The sequence below is a fragment of the Cavia porcellus genome, unplaced genomic scaffold, assembly GCF_034190915.1.
Source record: "Cavia porcellus strain 051 isolate PalLab524CR breed Dunkin Hartley unplaced genomic scaffold, mCavPor4.1 scaffold_18, whole genome shotgun sequence".
NCBI classification, from domain to species: domain Eukaryota; kingdom Metazoa; phylum Chordata; class Mammalia; order Rodentia; family Caviidae; genus Cavia; species Cavia porcellus.
In genome coordinates, this window is record NW_026947501.1 from 50423858 (window position 1) to 50439428 (window position 15571).

The 15571-nt window shown below is 46.8% G+C and overlaps 1 long non-coding RNA gene across 1 annotated transcript; it reads right to left on the bottom strand.

Annotated features, from left to right (window-relative positions):
* Positions 1-7335: 7335 nt before the first annotated feature.
* Positions 7336-12595, bottom strand: LOC134471515 (uncharacterized). Its single transcript, XR_010040966.1, has 2 exons — positions 12527-12595; positions 7336-12375 (listed from the first exon to the last, which is right to left on the bottom strand). It is a non-coding gene; the product is annotated as an uncharacterized LOC134471515 (long non-coding RNA).
* Positions 12596-15571: the final 2976 nt, after the last annotated feature.

Genomic DNA, 15571 nt, shown 5'->3' on the forward strand with positions numbered 1-15571 from the left:
GAGCCCAGTGATCAATGTGGAGACCAAAAAGGGAGCATCAAGGAAGTTCGTTTGCGTCCAGAGCAGCTGACCTTGTTCCCATTCCCTGCTATGGGGCTCAGGTTTCATCCTGTAAACAATGGGGATTTGCCAAAGGTTTCTGGGAAGAGGAAAATTACAATCACATCTTTCAATAATTTGGCATAAGCAGATCCATCAGTAAGGTTCTTGCTTCCATTTTCCTCACCTGCTTGAATTTGTGTGCTCAATACTAACTTTGTTAAAACTTAACACACTATGATTTGTCTTAAATTAGTTTTAATTTTAAAAATGTTTTATTCAGTTGCAAAATTGTTCTGTTCATGAACTGTCATAAAAGAAAGGAATAAACAGTTCCCTTAAAAACTTATTAATACTTAGAAAACTCTCAGTGAATATTAAGATGATTTTCACATATTTCATATATTTATTTTATATTTCATATTTCATAGGTATTTCACAAACATTTTATATTTCATATATTTCATCTTTTACTTGCTAGAAGTAGTATTATTCTGCACAGTAGTATTTGTACCTATACTGATTTTGCCTAATCTTTTTTTTCTTGAAAATTTTTATTTTAAAACCAAGCAAAATAAAACAGAATAAAGCCAATGAAAACAAAACAGTGTAAGCAATACATGACTTCAAAGCAAGATAATAGGAAATTAATAATGGTTACCATAGTGTCTCTTGTTGTCTTCAAAATAGCTGCATATATCTTCAGATATAGAAAAAATCAAACAAAACAGAACAGAATAGAACCAATAAAAACAAAACAATGAATGCCGTAAAGGACTTCAAAACAAGATAACAGTAAATCCAAAAGGCTATCAGCATATGTCTTACTGTCTTTGAAATAGCTGCCCATGCCATTAGATAGAATAAAATCAAACAAAACAAAACAGCATAAAACCCAACAAAACAAAACAATGAGAATGATACAGGACTTTAAAACAAGATAAAAGGGAATTAACAATGGCCACCACCTTCAGAAGGAGATCTTCCCCATAGATGCTACACTGCGTATTGTTATCCTCTGAATAGATGATCAGACCACTGGCTTTAGGCCTGCAAAGTCAGTGAAACACTAAACACTACAGCATTAAATTGTATTTTACCTCAATAGCTATCATCACAGCCTGTGTTTCTCTGGGTCAGTAGGTTGCTTACGGAGTAGGGGAGATTGGCTCTTCTTGCCTCCCAGCGCACATGTGGGCTTAAATGTGGCACTGACTTGCAGGGAAGGTTTGGCTTCCTGTTCTCCTCTCCCACTGTCGACAAATGGCGCTGGCTTGCAGGAAAAGGCTAGCATCTGGATCTTCCCCAGAGGCCCATGCATGGCAGTGATTTGAAGAGAAGGCTTGGCTTCTTGTTCGATTTTGCCTAATCTTATGCAAGTTCATTTTGTTCATTTTATGTTTTTTTTTTTTTTTGTTCATAATAAACATTTCTTCAACTTGAATGCATTGGAGTAAGAGCTGTAATCACAGGGTCAGGCATTCAGCTTAGCCCTGAGATCTTGGATTCAGCTGTGTGCTTACTGTATCAATTGGTTTGTGCCCCTTACGTTTATATTAATTTGGATTCTCCAGAGAAACAGGAATCAATAGAATATGCTGTTTGTACAACACAAGGGATACATGTCATGCATATATTATGATAAGAAATTGGCTCACATGGGTGTGAGGCTTGAGACGCCCCTGGATCTGCATTTGGGAGGCTGGAGAGACATGCTGACCTAGTCTAAGTACAAGGCCTGAGAGCCAGCAAGATGTGAGGGCAAGGTCTGGTTTGAGTTTGATTCCAAAGGCGAAGGCTTTAGACAGGCAGGCAGGGAGCAGGGAGAGAAGGCGATGTCAGGCTGCAGGTTGGCATTTTAAGGAGTGCTCAGTGACACCGAAATGCACCCCAGAGGTCAATGGGATGGGCCCCAAGGAGAGGCTTGCGGGAACTGGTGCGTAGGAAGATGTGAGTTTTCAGAGTGCAGTTGTGTGAGTGTGTGTGGGGGGACTTAAGCTCATTAAATACAGGTGGTTGTCATGGTGACCAACGGCAAGGCAAGCAAGGTGGGGGTGTGGTTGGAGAAGCCAGGAAGAGAACGTTTACTGAGAACGGAGAGATGAATAAATTGGGAGGGCTGATAGGAAGAAGCCAGCGCACTCAGAGATTGTCAAGACAACAGACACCACTGTAAATGCAGCCGTTCCTGGGGCTGGGTCGGGGTGAGGGTGCGATCAGGACCCTGGCAGGCGCTATGCTGGGCACAGTGGCTCATTAAGTGCCATTAAGACAGCACAGACCCCGGTGCAAATGGCCCAATACCCATTGCTCCCTGCTTCCTTCCTAATAACCCCTCGATTTTGCTCAAGACAGCAATGTTCCCAGCTGGAACATCCACTTCCAGAGACGGTTAGGGAAGAGGAAGGGAGAGTGGAAAATGTAAAAGTGTGCGAAGTATGTTAAGTGCATGAGCAAAAATGACAGCAAAGCCCACTCAGGATGGTTTTCAAGCAGCACTGTTCCATGATGCCATGGAAGACCCCGAGGGCCAGGGATCTGTTTGCCAGTTGCTGTTCTCCATCAGGATCAGAGAGACCAGGGCAAGTGACAATGTTCTCTGTTGCTGTCACTTTGACTTCGTTCTTGGGGAGGCGGAGGGTAGAAGAGGTTGCTGAGGGTCTGGGCTCTGGATAGGTTAAAGGGCTGCTGTGCTGGGAACGGAAATACTTCTAAATACCTGTTTGAGAAGCAAAATTTAGAATCCACATGGCATTTGGATACATGTTCTCCGAAACATTTCCAGGCCTTGGCTTTCTCTTGTGCATTCCAGGAAGAGCAGAAGCTGCTGGCCAAAGGTCCGGATAATATGGCACCATGAGCTGGGTACTGGTTATCAAAGGCAATGTCGGCCTCTGTTTTTCTCCCAACAATCAAGAAATTTTATTTTGCAACCAGCAAAGGAGCCTGCAAGACACATGGGCTGCCAAGGAAAAATTTAGGGATGGCTCACCCCACGAATGCTGGCTTCCCTTAGCTTAGGGAGTGCGCACTCGATGCTTAGAGATCTGGGTTTCCATATTGGGGTTCACCTGCCGGCTCTGTCTTGTCTGAGATGGACTCTCCCATAAAGCAGATGGCAAGGCCAGGATCTGAATGCAAAAGCTTTTGTGGTAAAGGAGACTGGGTGGGAGAGAAGCCAATATGAGATTTTCCCTCTTTTTTTATTACGGCAAAATACACACAGCACGAAAAGTCCCATTTTAACTCTTTTTGAACACACAGTTGTGTGCCATAAGCATCTTTTCATTGCTGCACAGTCACTACATGTTCTGTTCTCACAGTTCCCTCACCCTTTCAAACTAAAACTGCATGCCCTACGCAGCTCCCATTCTCCCCTTCCCCAGCCCCTGGACAGCACCGTTCTACTTCCTGTCTCCAGGATTTGGACTCCTGTAGGATTCTCAGGCTGTCAAAAGCACACATTTGTCCTTGTGTATTAGACTGATTTCACTAAGTATAATGCCTTTAAGATTTATCCGCCCAGCTTCATTTTAGCAAGAGTCAGAATTTCCTTCCTTTCTAGGGCAGAATAATATTCTGTCCTAGTCTGTTGCTATAACAAAACACATGTAACCTGTGTAGCTGTTGCAGGGCAGAAATACGCTCCCCACAGTTCTGTAGGCTGAGAGTCCAAGGCGAAGGCATCTGGAGGTTCGGTGTCTGGTGAAAGCCCCCTGCTGGGTCACGAGTGGCTGCCTCCTCACTGTAGCCTCACGTGGGGGACACAGCAGGGGTCTTTCTTGAGCACCTTTTGGAAGAGCACTTGTTGCATTCAAGAACACGACCCTTGGGACTTAACCACTCCAGAAGGCACCGCCTCCTAATACCACTGAGTGGCCTTTGGGGTCAGCATGTCAACAAATGAATTCAGAGGACACAAACGTTTGGAGCACAGAAACTGCATCCTGTGGATGGTCACCTCGTGTTTGTCCATCAGTGGACACACAGGTGGCTTCCATCTCTGGGTACGGTCAGCAATGCTGCTGGGCAGGTATCTGTTTAAGATCTGGCTTGCAGACCTCTTGACTATCAATCCAGGGGTGGAGTTGCTGGGTTATATATGCAGTAACTCTGTGTTCAAATTTTATTGTTTATTTATTCATTTATCTTGTCTTTCTGAGACAGGGTCTCACTGTGCAGTTCAGGCTGGCTTTGATCTCACTTTGTAGCCCAGGCTGGTCTCAAACTTGCAATGATCCTCCTGCCTCAGCCTCCATAATGCTGGGATTACAGGCCTGTGCCACTGCATTTGGTTGTGTTCAACTTTCTGAGGAACTCCAGGCTGTTTATTCATTTGCTGTGCCAGTTTACATTCCCAAGAGCAATGCACAAGGGCTCCAGTTCCCCCAGATCCTTACTGGCACTTCCTTTTGGCCTTTTTGGGGAACATATGTGAGGAGGAGCCAGTGGGAAGTGTTTTAATGAGCAGTTACTGCTGTAGGCCGTGAGGCTCAGTCCTCTTGGAGCCTCTCAGAGACAGTGTCAAGCCTGACTCAGAGCTGTCCCACCAAGGGGCCTAGAGTCCCTTACCCACTGACTCTTATCCTGTTGGTTATAGCCTGCCTGAGAACGCCCCTAGCCGTGAGCTATAGATCCCTGCAATAGAGAGCTGGCAGTGTGAAGGAGACAGAGAATGGATGGGTTGGCCAGGACAGTGATGATGTCTCCTGAATCCTCAGCTCTGGTCCTGTTACTTAGTTGGCTGTCACTCACCTATACCCCAGGAGTAAAAATGGTCCTGGGGTGCCCATAAAGGGTAGGATGAGTGAAATGTACAAGGGGCTTTCTAAATTGGAAAGTGCCATCCAAGCAGCAGACCATCCACTTCGGAGGAGTACTGGGCATTCACTGCAGAGGGGCCCTGGAGTCTGGAATGGAACAATACGCTGTGTGGCTTCCAGTGGGCCGATGACTTGGTGAGGTGGCCTATGCTGGCTGAGCGGCCTAGAGGCTTAGCTACGTTTCCATCAACTAAGGGTGGTGAACAAGGCATACTACTCCCTTCATCCATCCGCCCATCCATGCATATATTTATTAGTACTTACAGTGTGCTAAGTAGGGTTTCATTACCGAAGAGGAAACAGACATTCTAATGTAATTATGATGCGTAATTCACCTCTAATTCAGGTGCCTGTATGTCTCAGTCCTGATTTACTCCTGCGGCCTGGTATGTCGTCACCACCCCAGTTGCTATGGTGAAATTTAATCATTACTATGGTGAAATTTTATCACCAATGTGATTGCACACACATCAGTCTTCATAGCCCCTTCATTTCACCACGCATACCTGGGGCCTGCTCCATGCAGGGCGCTGGCTGATCAAGGGTACTGGGGTCAACTGCTCTGAGGAGCTGGCATCTGGTCTGGGCCTCCTGTGACAAGGATGAGGCAGCCACACAAAAACCTGGAGGTGAGGGTGTGGGTCAAGGGCCAGTTGAGCCCCGCAGACCTCCTGAAGAAGCATCGCCAGCAAATCCATGTGGACCAGTTTGTTTACCCTCTGAGCAAACGCCATGGGCCAGGAAGGGTGAGTCATGGACTGAGAACAGACTCATTACTCAAAGTCCATAAGTTTGGGTCCATCTCCATCTCCCGTTCCTCAGACTCCCCATAGGTAATAGCTGTGGCTTGCATGGGTCCTCCAAAAGGCATGTTGGTATTTCACTGTCCCCGTGACAAGACTGGGAGGTGCTTAGGTCCTATGGCCCTGCCCTCACAAACGGGATAAGGCTGCTACTGCAGGGCTGAGCATATCTGTGTTATGAAATTGAACTCTCTCCCCTGCTTCTCCCCCAACCCCGTGTCTTTCTCCATCCTGCCATGCAATGATGCAGCCAGGAGGCCCTCACTGGACGCCCCTCTTCAGTCTGGGACACCCCAGACCCAGGAGAAATATGCTTTCTGCATTTCTCAGTCTGTGGTGCTCTGTCATCGCAGCGATGGTGAACCTTTTAGAGCTTTCAGTGATACAAATGGCCCGCTGTGGCACGCAATCCAGAGGTTCGCCACCACTGTTTATAGCAATGAGACGCTCAGGGTGGGGTTCCTTGCTCGGTTCCGGGACCCACCCCAGGGTGGTGCAGCATACTCCCAAGTGTATTTGCCTGGTCCTTGTCTACTCCACTCTGCTTCCCTGCCAAAGTGAACAGATCAGCTCACTCTGCTGTGTTCTGCCAGGCCCTTCTGCAGTGATGTCTTCACCAGGCAATCATGGACTGAAACCTGGAACCGATCAAACCTCTCCTCTTTTAAATTGTAGGCTGCTCAGGCAGCCCCAGGAATGCCAACTAAGCCAAGAGACCAAAATTATACCACAAGTCACATAACCTGGCCATTCCAGGAAACAGGAGCATTAGAACCAAGCTAGGACGCACATCCCCCGTAGGATCACAGTGACTGCCTACTAAAAGCAGGATGCAAACAGAAACCTGGAGCTCCTAACAGAATGGACAAAATGTCCCAGATGCAAGGAACAGCACCCCTTATATCAAGATCCAGGAGAACCTCAGCTACAGTGCTTGAAGACCAGGCACTGATTTTTTGGAGGTCTCAGGTGTTGGGATGGGCTTCCATCAAGACTTCAAAGTCACTCTGACCATAATATTTCAGCAGCCAATCAGAAGCTCTCCAGAAACAAATGAGGAAGACAATGTGTTTAAATCTCAGCAAAGAAAAGTTAGAAAAAATCAAGTGAAGGCGGGAGGTGTTGCTCAGTGGTAGATTATGTGATTAATGTGCCTGAAGCCAGGGTTCCTGCAACAACTTATTATTGTGAGACCCGGTCAGCATCCCGCAAGGGCTACACTATCCTTCTGAGAGCAGCACATCAAGTGATGTAATATCTTCTTTGAGGCCCCACCTCATGAAGGTTCTGCCTCTCCAGAGGTGCCACTTTGAGGACTACGCTTCCCGCACATGAACCATTGGGGGTGCACTAAAACCCATTCAAAGCATAGCTCATGGTGAGTATTAGAACAGCCAGGCAGGCATGTTGCCAAAAGCACCGAGACCACCTCACCGCTGCCTGCCTGCGGTTTGCATTAAAGCTGACCAAACACTCTGCACTCACATTAGCTACATAGTCCACAAAAGCCTTTGTTCCTAGGCTTCCCAGCAGCCCCCAGCCCTTGGGTGGGTACCAAAACCACCATCCTCCTCCAGGTTCAAGTGTGTATTTCAGGAAGAGACTGTGAAGAGTGGGGTGTTTTCGTTACTTCTCTCTTGTAACTGAGACAAAATACCTGACACTCTGAGTAAAGAGAGAAAAGGTTTATTTAGCTCACAGCTTGTGGAGTTCAATCCATCAACTGAGTCCAAGGCAGGGTGGCACATGACAGAGGGGCAACTGTACATGGTGATGAAAGACAGCAAAAGCAATAAGAGACTGGCTTCCCTGTCTCTTATATTGTCTCCAGTCTACCAGGATTAGGGCAGTGCCAATCTAATCAGTGGAGTGACCCAGCCATCACCCATCTTTAATGCCAGCACCCGTATTCCCAGCATTGAACAGCCACCTCTGAAAAAGTCCTATGACTCCATAAGGCTTTGGGGGGACACCTAGACACAAACCATAATGGTGGGCATGGCCTCAGGTATTGATCTTTCACTGAGCTCTGCCCAGAGCATCTGCAAGAGAAAGGATTACATCTTTGAGGGGAAGTTAAAGGCCCTCCCTCACATAGAGACACATGGGAAGCTTCTGGAAGAAAACAGGAAGAACCAGAAGCCAAGTCTCCAACAAGTGCTGAGCCAGTGGGGCTTGCTGAGTCTGGAAGTTCACTGGCTTGCTAGGAGATGAGGGGGCGCCAAGGCTACGCTGCCTGCTGGAATGAGGGTTCCAGAGCCTGTGACAGCCAGGTCTCTCGCCAGGTACCTACACCCAAGTGGACCCAGCAGGAACACCTTGTGTGTTCTATGCCTGCTCATCTCCTCAGCAGTCCGAACAGGGTTATTATTCTCTTTCCAGCCAGGCTTGTTTTGGGCACTTAGTGCTTTCAGGGCTGGCCTTGCTTTAGCCCCACACATGTGATCAATTTCCATCTTCAAGGGCTCCCTACACACAGATATAACTTTTTTTTTTCAAATAATACCAGACCTGCAATTGGTTGACTGCATGGATACAGAATCTTCAGATATGCAGAGTCCACTGTGTGTGGTTTAAGTGAAGTTAACGCAGCTGTGAAAACACCTTGCATCATCAACCTCCTGCCCCACAAAATCTGATCGTAGGAAATCAGCCATTGTAGCTTCTCTGTACTGAAGATCTAACATGTTGCTTGCACACTGGGGACTTTCTAAGCCTCCCTCCTTACAGGGGCACAGGGATGTGAAGTGCTTAGTGGATCGCACAGCTAGGGAGCATTAGTGCTGGATTTTCGGCCTGGCTGTGGTGCTGGCACCTTTTCTATGGACTTACTCTCTGACTGCTTTCTCACTCTGATTAACAATGCTGTTTTTCACAATTTTGTGTGGGTGTGTTTGCACACATCTCTGATTATTTCAGAACTGGAAATTCCTAGAAGTGCAAGTGAAGAATTGGCCATTTTGAAAGCTTTTGTTAGGCACACATGGAACTGCACTGTGCTCCCAGAAGGCAATGGGATGATGGTGTCCTTGTCACTTTCTCCTCAGAGCTCCAGGGGCAAAGCCTGGTGTGTTGCTGTCTTCCCTGAGATTACTGAAGGTTACTTTCAGTGGCCGATGCCGGAAGGCAGGCTTCATTTCTCTGCACACCTCATTCATGCAGCAAACGCCTCAGGCCTAGGGAGGTGGGGTGGCCACGGACAAAGCCTGGCAGGCGGAGCACAGTGCAGCACCTGAGGGTTTGTGTCTGCTGAGGGTTTCCTGTGTCAGTCTCTGTGTGGGCATGCTGTACTCCCCTGTGAGGTAGATATACAACTCCTGTTTTCCAGATGAGGAGACTGAGGCTGGCCGAGCCTAATTTGCTCAAAAGCCCACTTTGAAGAAGCACTAGCAAGACCTTGCATAACTCATTGCTCACTTGTGCTCTTATCTACTACTCCCTTGTGTCTGAGTCACCAGAAGCCGGGTTGCCACTGTCTCCCTGGACATCACCAAAGGTCTGTTTTATCCAGGCTGCAGCCTGTGAGACACTGCTCAGTCACATGTGTGTGTGCACAGGTGCTCCTGGGAAAGCCACAGTGTCCCAGTTGTGGAAGCTATGGCGGCAGCCTGCACAAGACACTGCTTCCGAGTTCCCCACTCTCCCACCCCTTCCTGCTGAGTGGCCTGCGTTTGGAGCCAGGGTGATTGCTATGGTTGGGTGTGGTCTGTCCCCCAAAGGTTCATGTGTTGGAAGTTTGGCCTCCAGGGTGACAATGTGAAGAGGTGGAGGGACCTCTAAGGGGCGGGGCCTAGTGGGAGGTGTTTAGGTCATTTGGATGCTGCCCCTAGTAGGAGTAAGCTGGTCTCCTGGAACAACTTTTCTTGGTAGTGAGTTCTTATAGACAGAGCAACACTGGCCCCACCCTGCTCTCTGGCCTCCTGTCTTGCCTACCCAGCAAGCATCTCCTTTGCAGATGGTCCTGCCATTGTGATAGCATTCATCATGAGGCCCTAACCAGGTCAAAATAGGTGGGGCTGCCTGATTGTGGAGCTTCAGCCTCTGAAACTTTGAGCAAAGTTTCATTTCTTTACAAAGTATCCATCCCCTGGTATTTTGTTACAGCAACAGAAAATGAACCAACACTGTGATCATCTGAGCCTGGGTTGCTCAAGGCATTCTGCTCCTAAAAGGCAGCAGCTGCCAACAGGGACAAGCATGAGGCTGTGGGGTGAAAAGACTGGGTGTTCATAGCTGCTGACCTGTGTGCTTAGTGGATCTACATATTTTCTGGGAAGGGCTTTTCAGTGTTTAGTGGCTGTTGTTATATCAAATGACCCTTTTAGGTTTGAGTTCCACAGAGGTATGAAGTGTCCTGCAGTAGGTTAGAGAACTCAAGTAACAAGCCTTTGAAGAAAGAAAATCTGCAGTGTAGACACTTTTAGCAAGATCTGTGGTCTGCCTTTGCATGTATCTAGGATCCCCCTCAAGGTTGGTAGGAAACACACACTCTGACTTGAATTAAACTTGGGGGAGATTTGCAGCATTTATTAAAAATGTGGGAGGTATGGCCGGGTGTATTGTGGCTTTTTGCATGTGCCAGGCTGTACACAGGGAAAGGCAGGAAGGGAGGGAGGGAGGCAAGGAGAGAGGTGGGTTTTTAACATGACAGTGTCTGTTCCTGGGCCCTCTCAGCCTTCATAAGCTCCTCAACACCCCTAAAGTAACTCCTTTCCCAATCCCAATGGTTGTTGATGGGAAAATGAATAACTTTCCACTCTAGAATGGGGAGTGTGGGTATGTGGGGGGAAGGGCTGTTTAGGAATCAGAACATGGAGGAGAGGGCAGTCTTACTTACTGTTTGAAGCACAAAAGGGACTGATATTTGTTCACTTTGAACTTTCATGATTCATTGAAAATAAAGCTCTGGGTTGCTCATGCTCTACCTATAGCTTTAGAGTCTTAGGGTGTGGATGAGTGAAGGTTCAGACTCCTCTCCTGTCCCAACACCCAGACAGCTCCTGGGAAGCACTGTTTCCCAGCAGGAGTGAGGTGCTGTGTGAGTACAGCCGTGAGGTTTGCTTTATTTTAACAACTTAGATTCCACAGGAAAGCAAAGGGTAGCAGGAACATGTAAATGGGATATTTTATGTATTTTTTTTGTAAGCCTACCAATATTTAAAATCTGTTCATTAAAAATCCTTCCAGCCAAGACATCACACATGAGGCAGAGGCTGCCTGAAATCAATCTCATCTCTGTTGTCTTCTATTCTAGTGGAGCCTGCTGATTTCTGGCTAGTCATAGAGCTGCTCACAAAAAGACTCCCTACCCAGCAGCCTTTGCAGCTCAATGTGACCAGGTTCTGACCAATGGTGCATGAGCAGATGGGTACATTTGGCAAATGATGCCTGGTCTCCTTTCTTTCCGAGGGCTGTAATGCTGATGAATTGTCTTGGACCCCACTGGTGGGGGTGTCACCTGGAGATGGTGGAACAAGGAGGAAGGAGGTCACAGGCAGTTAGTTGGTGTCTCTGCTGCATGTTACTAAACTCGTTTGTCAAATAGACTGCGTGGCTGCAAGTCCAAGATGAAGCTGTCCATAACTTCAGCTCCTCTTTCAACAGTTCTTCTCCCATACCCACTTCTTGGGTACGGGAGTTACGATCAGGAAAGAATCTTATAAACTAGGGGCTGGGGAGTTAGCTCAGTGGCATCTGCACCTGTCTTGCAAGCAGGTGGTCGTGAGTTCGATCCTCCGTACCACCAGAAAAAAGAAAAAAAAAAAAGAATCTTATAAACTGACTATTAATGAGTTTAAATCATTTGTGACAGTTCTACGCAATGTAGCTCTGTATCTAGATACCTGTGGACTGCAGAGCAATCGGTTTATGTGAGTTAGGCCTAAAAGGAATCACTCGCTTCACCAACTAACACTGCTTCTGAGCTAGAGAGCAAGATGTGCTACAAGCAGGAAGCCAGGCAGTGGGGAACAGGGGTGGAGCTGCAGCTGCCCCGGAGAAGCCTGGTCTGCTCAGTCCTGGCCCGGTCACTAGCAGAGAGAGGACGTGTGTGTGAGCCCAACTCTGAGGTGCTGGGCTGCCAGGAGCGTAGAGTCAGCAGGCATAGTCAAGGCCTGCTGTGTGCTTGATAAACTGCTGGGGATACACTTACTCAACACCAGCCAACCAGGAAGTGCTCAGGAATGCTGGCAAACAGCAACACAATGAGGGTTCACAGATAATCCTGATACTCCCTTAAAGAGGTCAGGGGAGCAGCAGTCAGATACATAAACAGTAACAAGGACACCACAGCCACTGTCAGATTAGACCTGAGAACAACGCAGAAAAACAGTTGCCCAATGCTGGTTGGGACCTGGAGAGAGCTGTCCTCAGTGCCCTACAGCAGGGTCATGACAGTGCAGCTGTCCCTAATCAAGGCTGGACACAGCCAGGTATAACAAGGAAGTTCTCGAGACCAAAGGGGACCCAGGGGGATGGTTCCCCCTGTGGCTCTTCTGCCGTCACGGTGATCTCGCTCATCTGCTGGAGTGCAGCAGGCATGGAAATAGGTCTGTGGCAAGCTCAGGCGGGATGGAATGTGTAGTCTTCAGTGAGGAATTCGGCGGAGACCACAAAATAGCCTGGGTAGGTCTGGCCAAGCTGCACACTGGCGGTACAGTTTTGTTTATTCCACGAGCATTTTAGGGAGCGTCTGTCTGCTCAGGGCCAGGCTAGGAGACAAAAGTAAATCAGATCTGCAGTCCTGGGCTCAGGGGCTTGGAGCTCAGGTGGGCAGACGCAGGGGACCAATTATTGGCCCAAATGTGCAAGAAGGGCTGTGGGAGGGAATTCACACCCTGGAGCTGTGCAGCAGGGACTCACCTGCGTGGGCCAAGTTCAGAAGAGGATGACCACTGCGAAGAGCTGCTTTCTGTGTTTAAGCGACATCCTATGAGCGTGGAATGTAAAACAGTGCAGATTACTGTGGACATAATGCTAATGGCAATAGTGCAGGGCACACTCCCAAGAGAGTGCCCGCACTGTGCACAGAACCAAGCAGGAAGGTGCATTTTGGACCAATTAGAAACCTGCTGTTTTCGGCCCCTCATTTGAAGCTGGTGCTGCTCACAGGTCCAATCAGATGATCTTTCAAGCCTTCCTTTGCCTGTGGGCACAGCCAATCAATGGGCACCGTTGCAGATGCTGCATGTATGCTCTATGTACAGGAAGCCTGAGGAGAGCTCTGATAGGCCCCTTACCTATGGCGGGATGCCAGGGAAGCCTTGATAACGCGCCTGCCCCATTTCTTTGTTTACATTAGAGGGAGGGAACCTGGGAATTTTGGGTACAAAGACTTCTTATCCTTATTCTCAAGGCTGCTGTGAGTCTTCACCACAACACTTTTGCTCTTTTCTGCCTTCAGGAAATGTACACTTCAATGCCTTTTCTGTGTGTCATGTCCAATATTTTCTTTGGATCACCAACAGCCTGGCAAGAAGGCCCAAGGGGAAGCTTCCGCCTGAAACGCTACTGCACCCAGGTCATTAGACTTGCTCACCTGCATCATGGAAAATTTAGAGGCATGCAGCAGCCAGGGCTCTCCATCCTCCTTCCCACAGCCCTGCCAAAGAGCATCCTGCTTCCGCACTGTGTTAGCGGAAACTTTTTTGTCCTGTGACTGGCTTATTTCACCAAGACTAATGACCTGAAGGTTCGCCCAGTGTGTCACCTTCTGTCGCATCTCCTTCCATGTAATTGGCCTTACATTCCATCTTTTCTGTATCCATTTATCTTTCCCTGAACTACTTGGTGTTTCCACGTCTTGGCTACTGTGAATAATGTTCTGGTAAACACTGAAATACAAATCACTCTTCTGGATCCTGATTCTCTTGGCTAAATATTCAAAATGGGATAACCAGATTATATTCTCATTGTATTTTAAACTTTTAAGGAATCAATGTACTGTTTTCCATAGTGGCTATGCCATTTTACACTCCCACAAACAGTCTGTAAGTATTGCAGCTTTTCCACATTCTTACATCTTTTTTAAAATAATCATCATCCTAATAGCTAGAAGACCATAAATCACTGTAATTTTGATTACCATTTGTCTGATGAGTAGTACTGGTTATCTGAAAGAAATGTCTATTCAACTGATTAGCCCATTTTAAAGTCTTGTTATTTTTTTCTTTTTTTTTTTTTTTTTTTGTAATTTTTATTTCCAAGAGAATAAAACTAAGCAAAATAAAGCAATGACACAGGACTTCAAAACAAGAAAATAGGAAGTCAGCAATGGTTACCATAATGCCTCTTGTTGTCTTCAAAACAGCTACCTTTACCATCAGACAAAACGTTGTCATTTGGAGGTGTATGAGCTTCTTATACATTGAGATGACACCTCCTCTAACACGCGGCTTGTAAGTGCTTCTTGTGGCACAGGCTGACCGTCCACCACGCTGACGGTCCCTCTGCTGTGCACAGGCGTGTTAGTTTGATCAACTCCCACTCACTTTTTTCACTTTTGTTGCCTGTGCGTTTGGTGTCAGAACCAAAAAATCATTGCCAAGGCTGATGTCATGATTTTCCCTGAGAGTTGCATAGTTTAAGGATTTAGTCCACATAAACATCAATTTTAAAAAAATAACTTGATGAGGAAATAACTTACAAACCATGTAAGCTCCCAATTTTCAATGAATTGTTTGTCCCTAGACTTTGACAGTTGACTATCACTGAGACTGTCAAGATGCTTCACTGTCCATCCTGCCAAAACCCAGCTCTGCAGCCCTCTCTGTTACTGACTCCCACAGCCCTATTTTTAGATGAGTGTAGGTCTGTTCCCATCACCATTGATCAAGTCGGTGTTTCTGTGATGGGGTCATATAAAATACACTTATGTCCTGTAAAATATGCTCTTATATAGAACATACTCTCATGTCTTACCTGTTTTCCTCAACATGATGCTTTTGACATTCTTGAGTATTGTTGCAAGTATTAAAATTTATTCCTTTTATTGCTGAGGAGGTATGGGTGTTCTAAACCCTATAGGCCTTCCATACTTTATTGATTCATTAATGGATCATTATGAACATTGGCGAGTTCTTTCTGATTGTGGGCTACTAATGCTGCTATGAATATTCACATGTAAGTCTTTCAAGGATTTATGTTTTATTTTTCTTAGATAAATACCTAGAGTGCAATTGCTAAGTCTTATGATAACTGCATTTTAAATTTTGTAGGAAACCACTAAGCTCCACCATAATTGTGTAATAGTTCAGTGGTTCCATCTATTATTTATCTACTGTTTCACAGTTATGACTATGAATTTAGAGGCTTGAGACAACATACTACAGTGTATGATGCCACAGTGTCTGCAGGTCCACTGCCTTGGCCACTTCTGGACCTCTCTGGATGTTACAGCCAAAAGGGGGACTTCTCTGAGGTTTCACTTAAGAATGGTCCACTTCCAGCAAGGGGGTTTATCAGGTTCACCTCCTCACAACTCACCAGCCCCAGCCCCTTGCTGGATGTGGGCCAGTGGTGCTTCGTCTGATGGACCTCTTCTTCAAATCCAGCAAGACAGATTACTGTTCCACAGCATTCACTGGGGAGATCGAAGCCACAATGTCATGTAAGCACAAAAGTGACACCCAGTCACCCTTGCTGTATTCTACTGATCAGATGTAAGCAGAGGTCCCACCTGTGGGGAAATGGTCTAATCCGGGTTCACATCCTGTGAAGTGGAAGACAAAGGAGGTACACAGGACGAAGGAGAGAAATAGCTCTTGATGGTCAGGAGGAGACCTGAAAGTGGGTTATATCTGCACTCTTTGCCTAGGATTTTTTAAACCAAAAAATGATCGGAGGTCAGAAGACTCTGAGTTAAACGAAGGGCAGCCTATAGGACAAGAACAAGCTTACTTAAGCTGG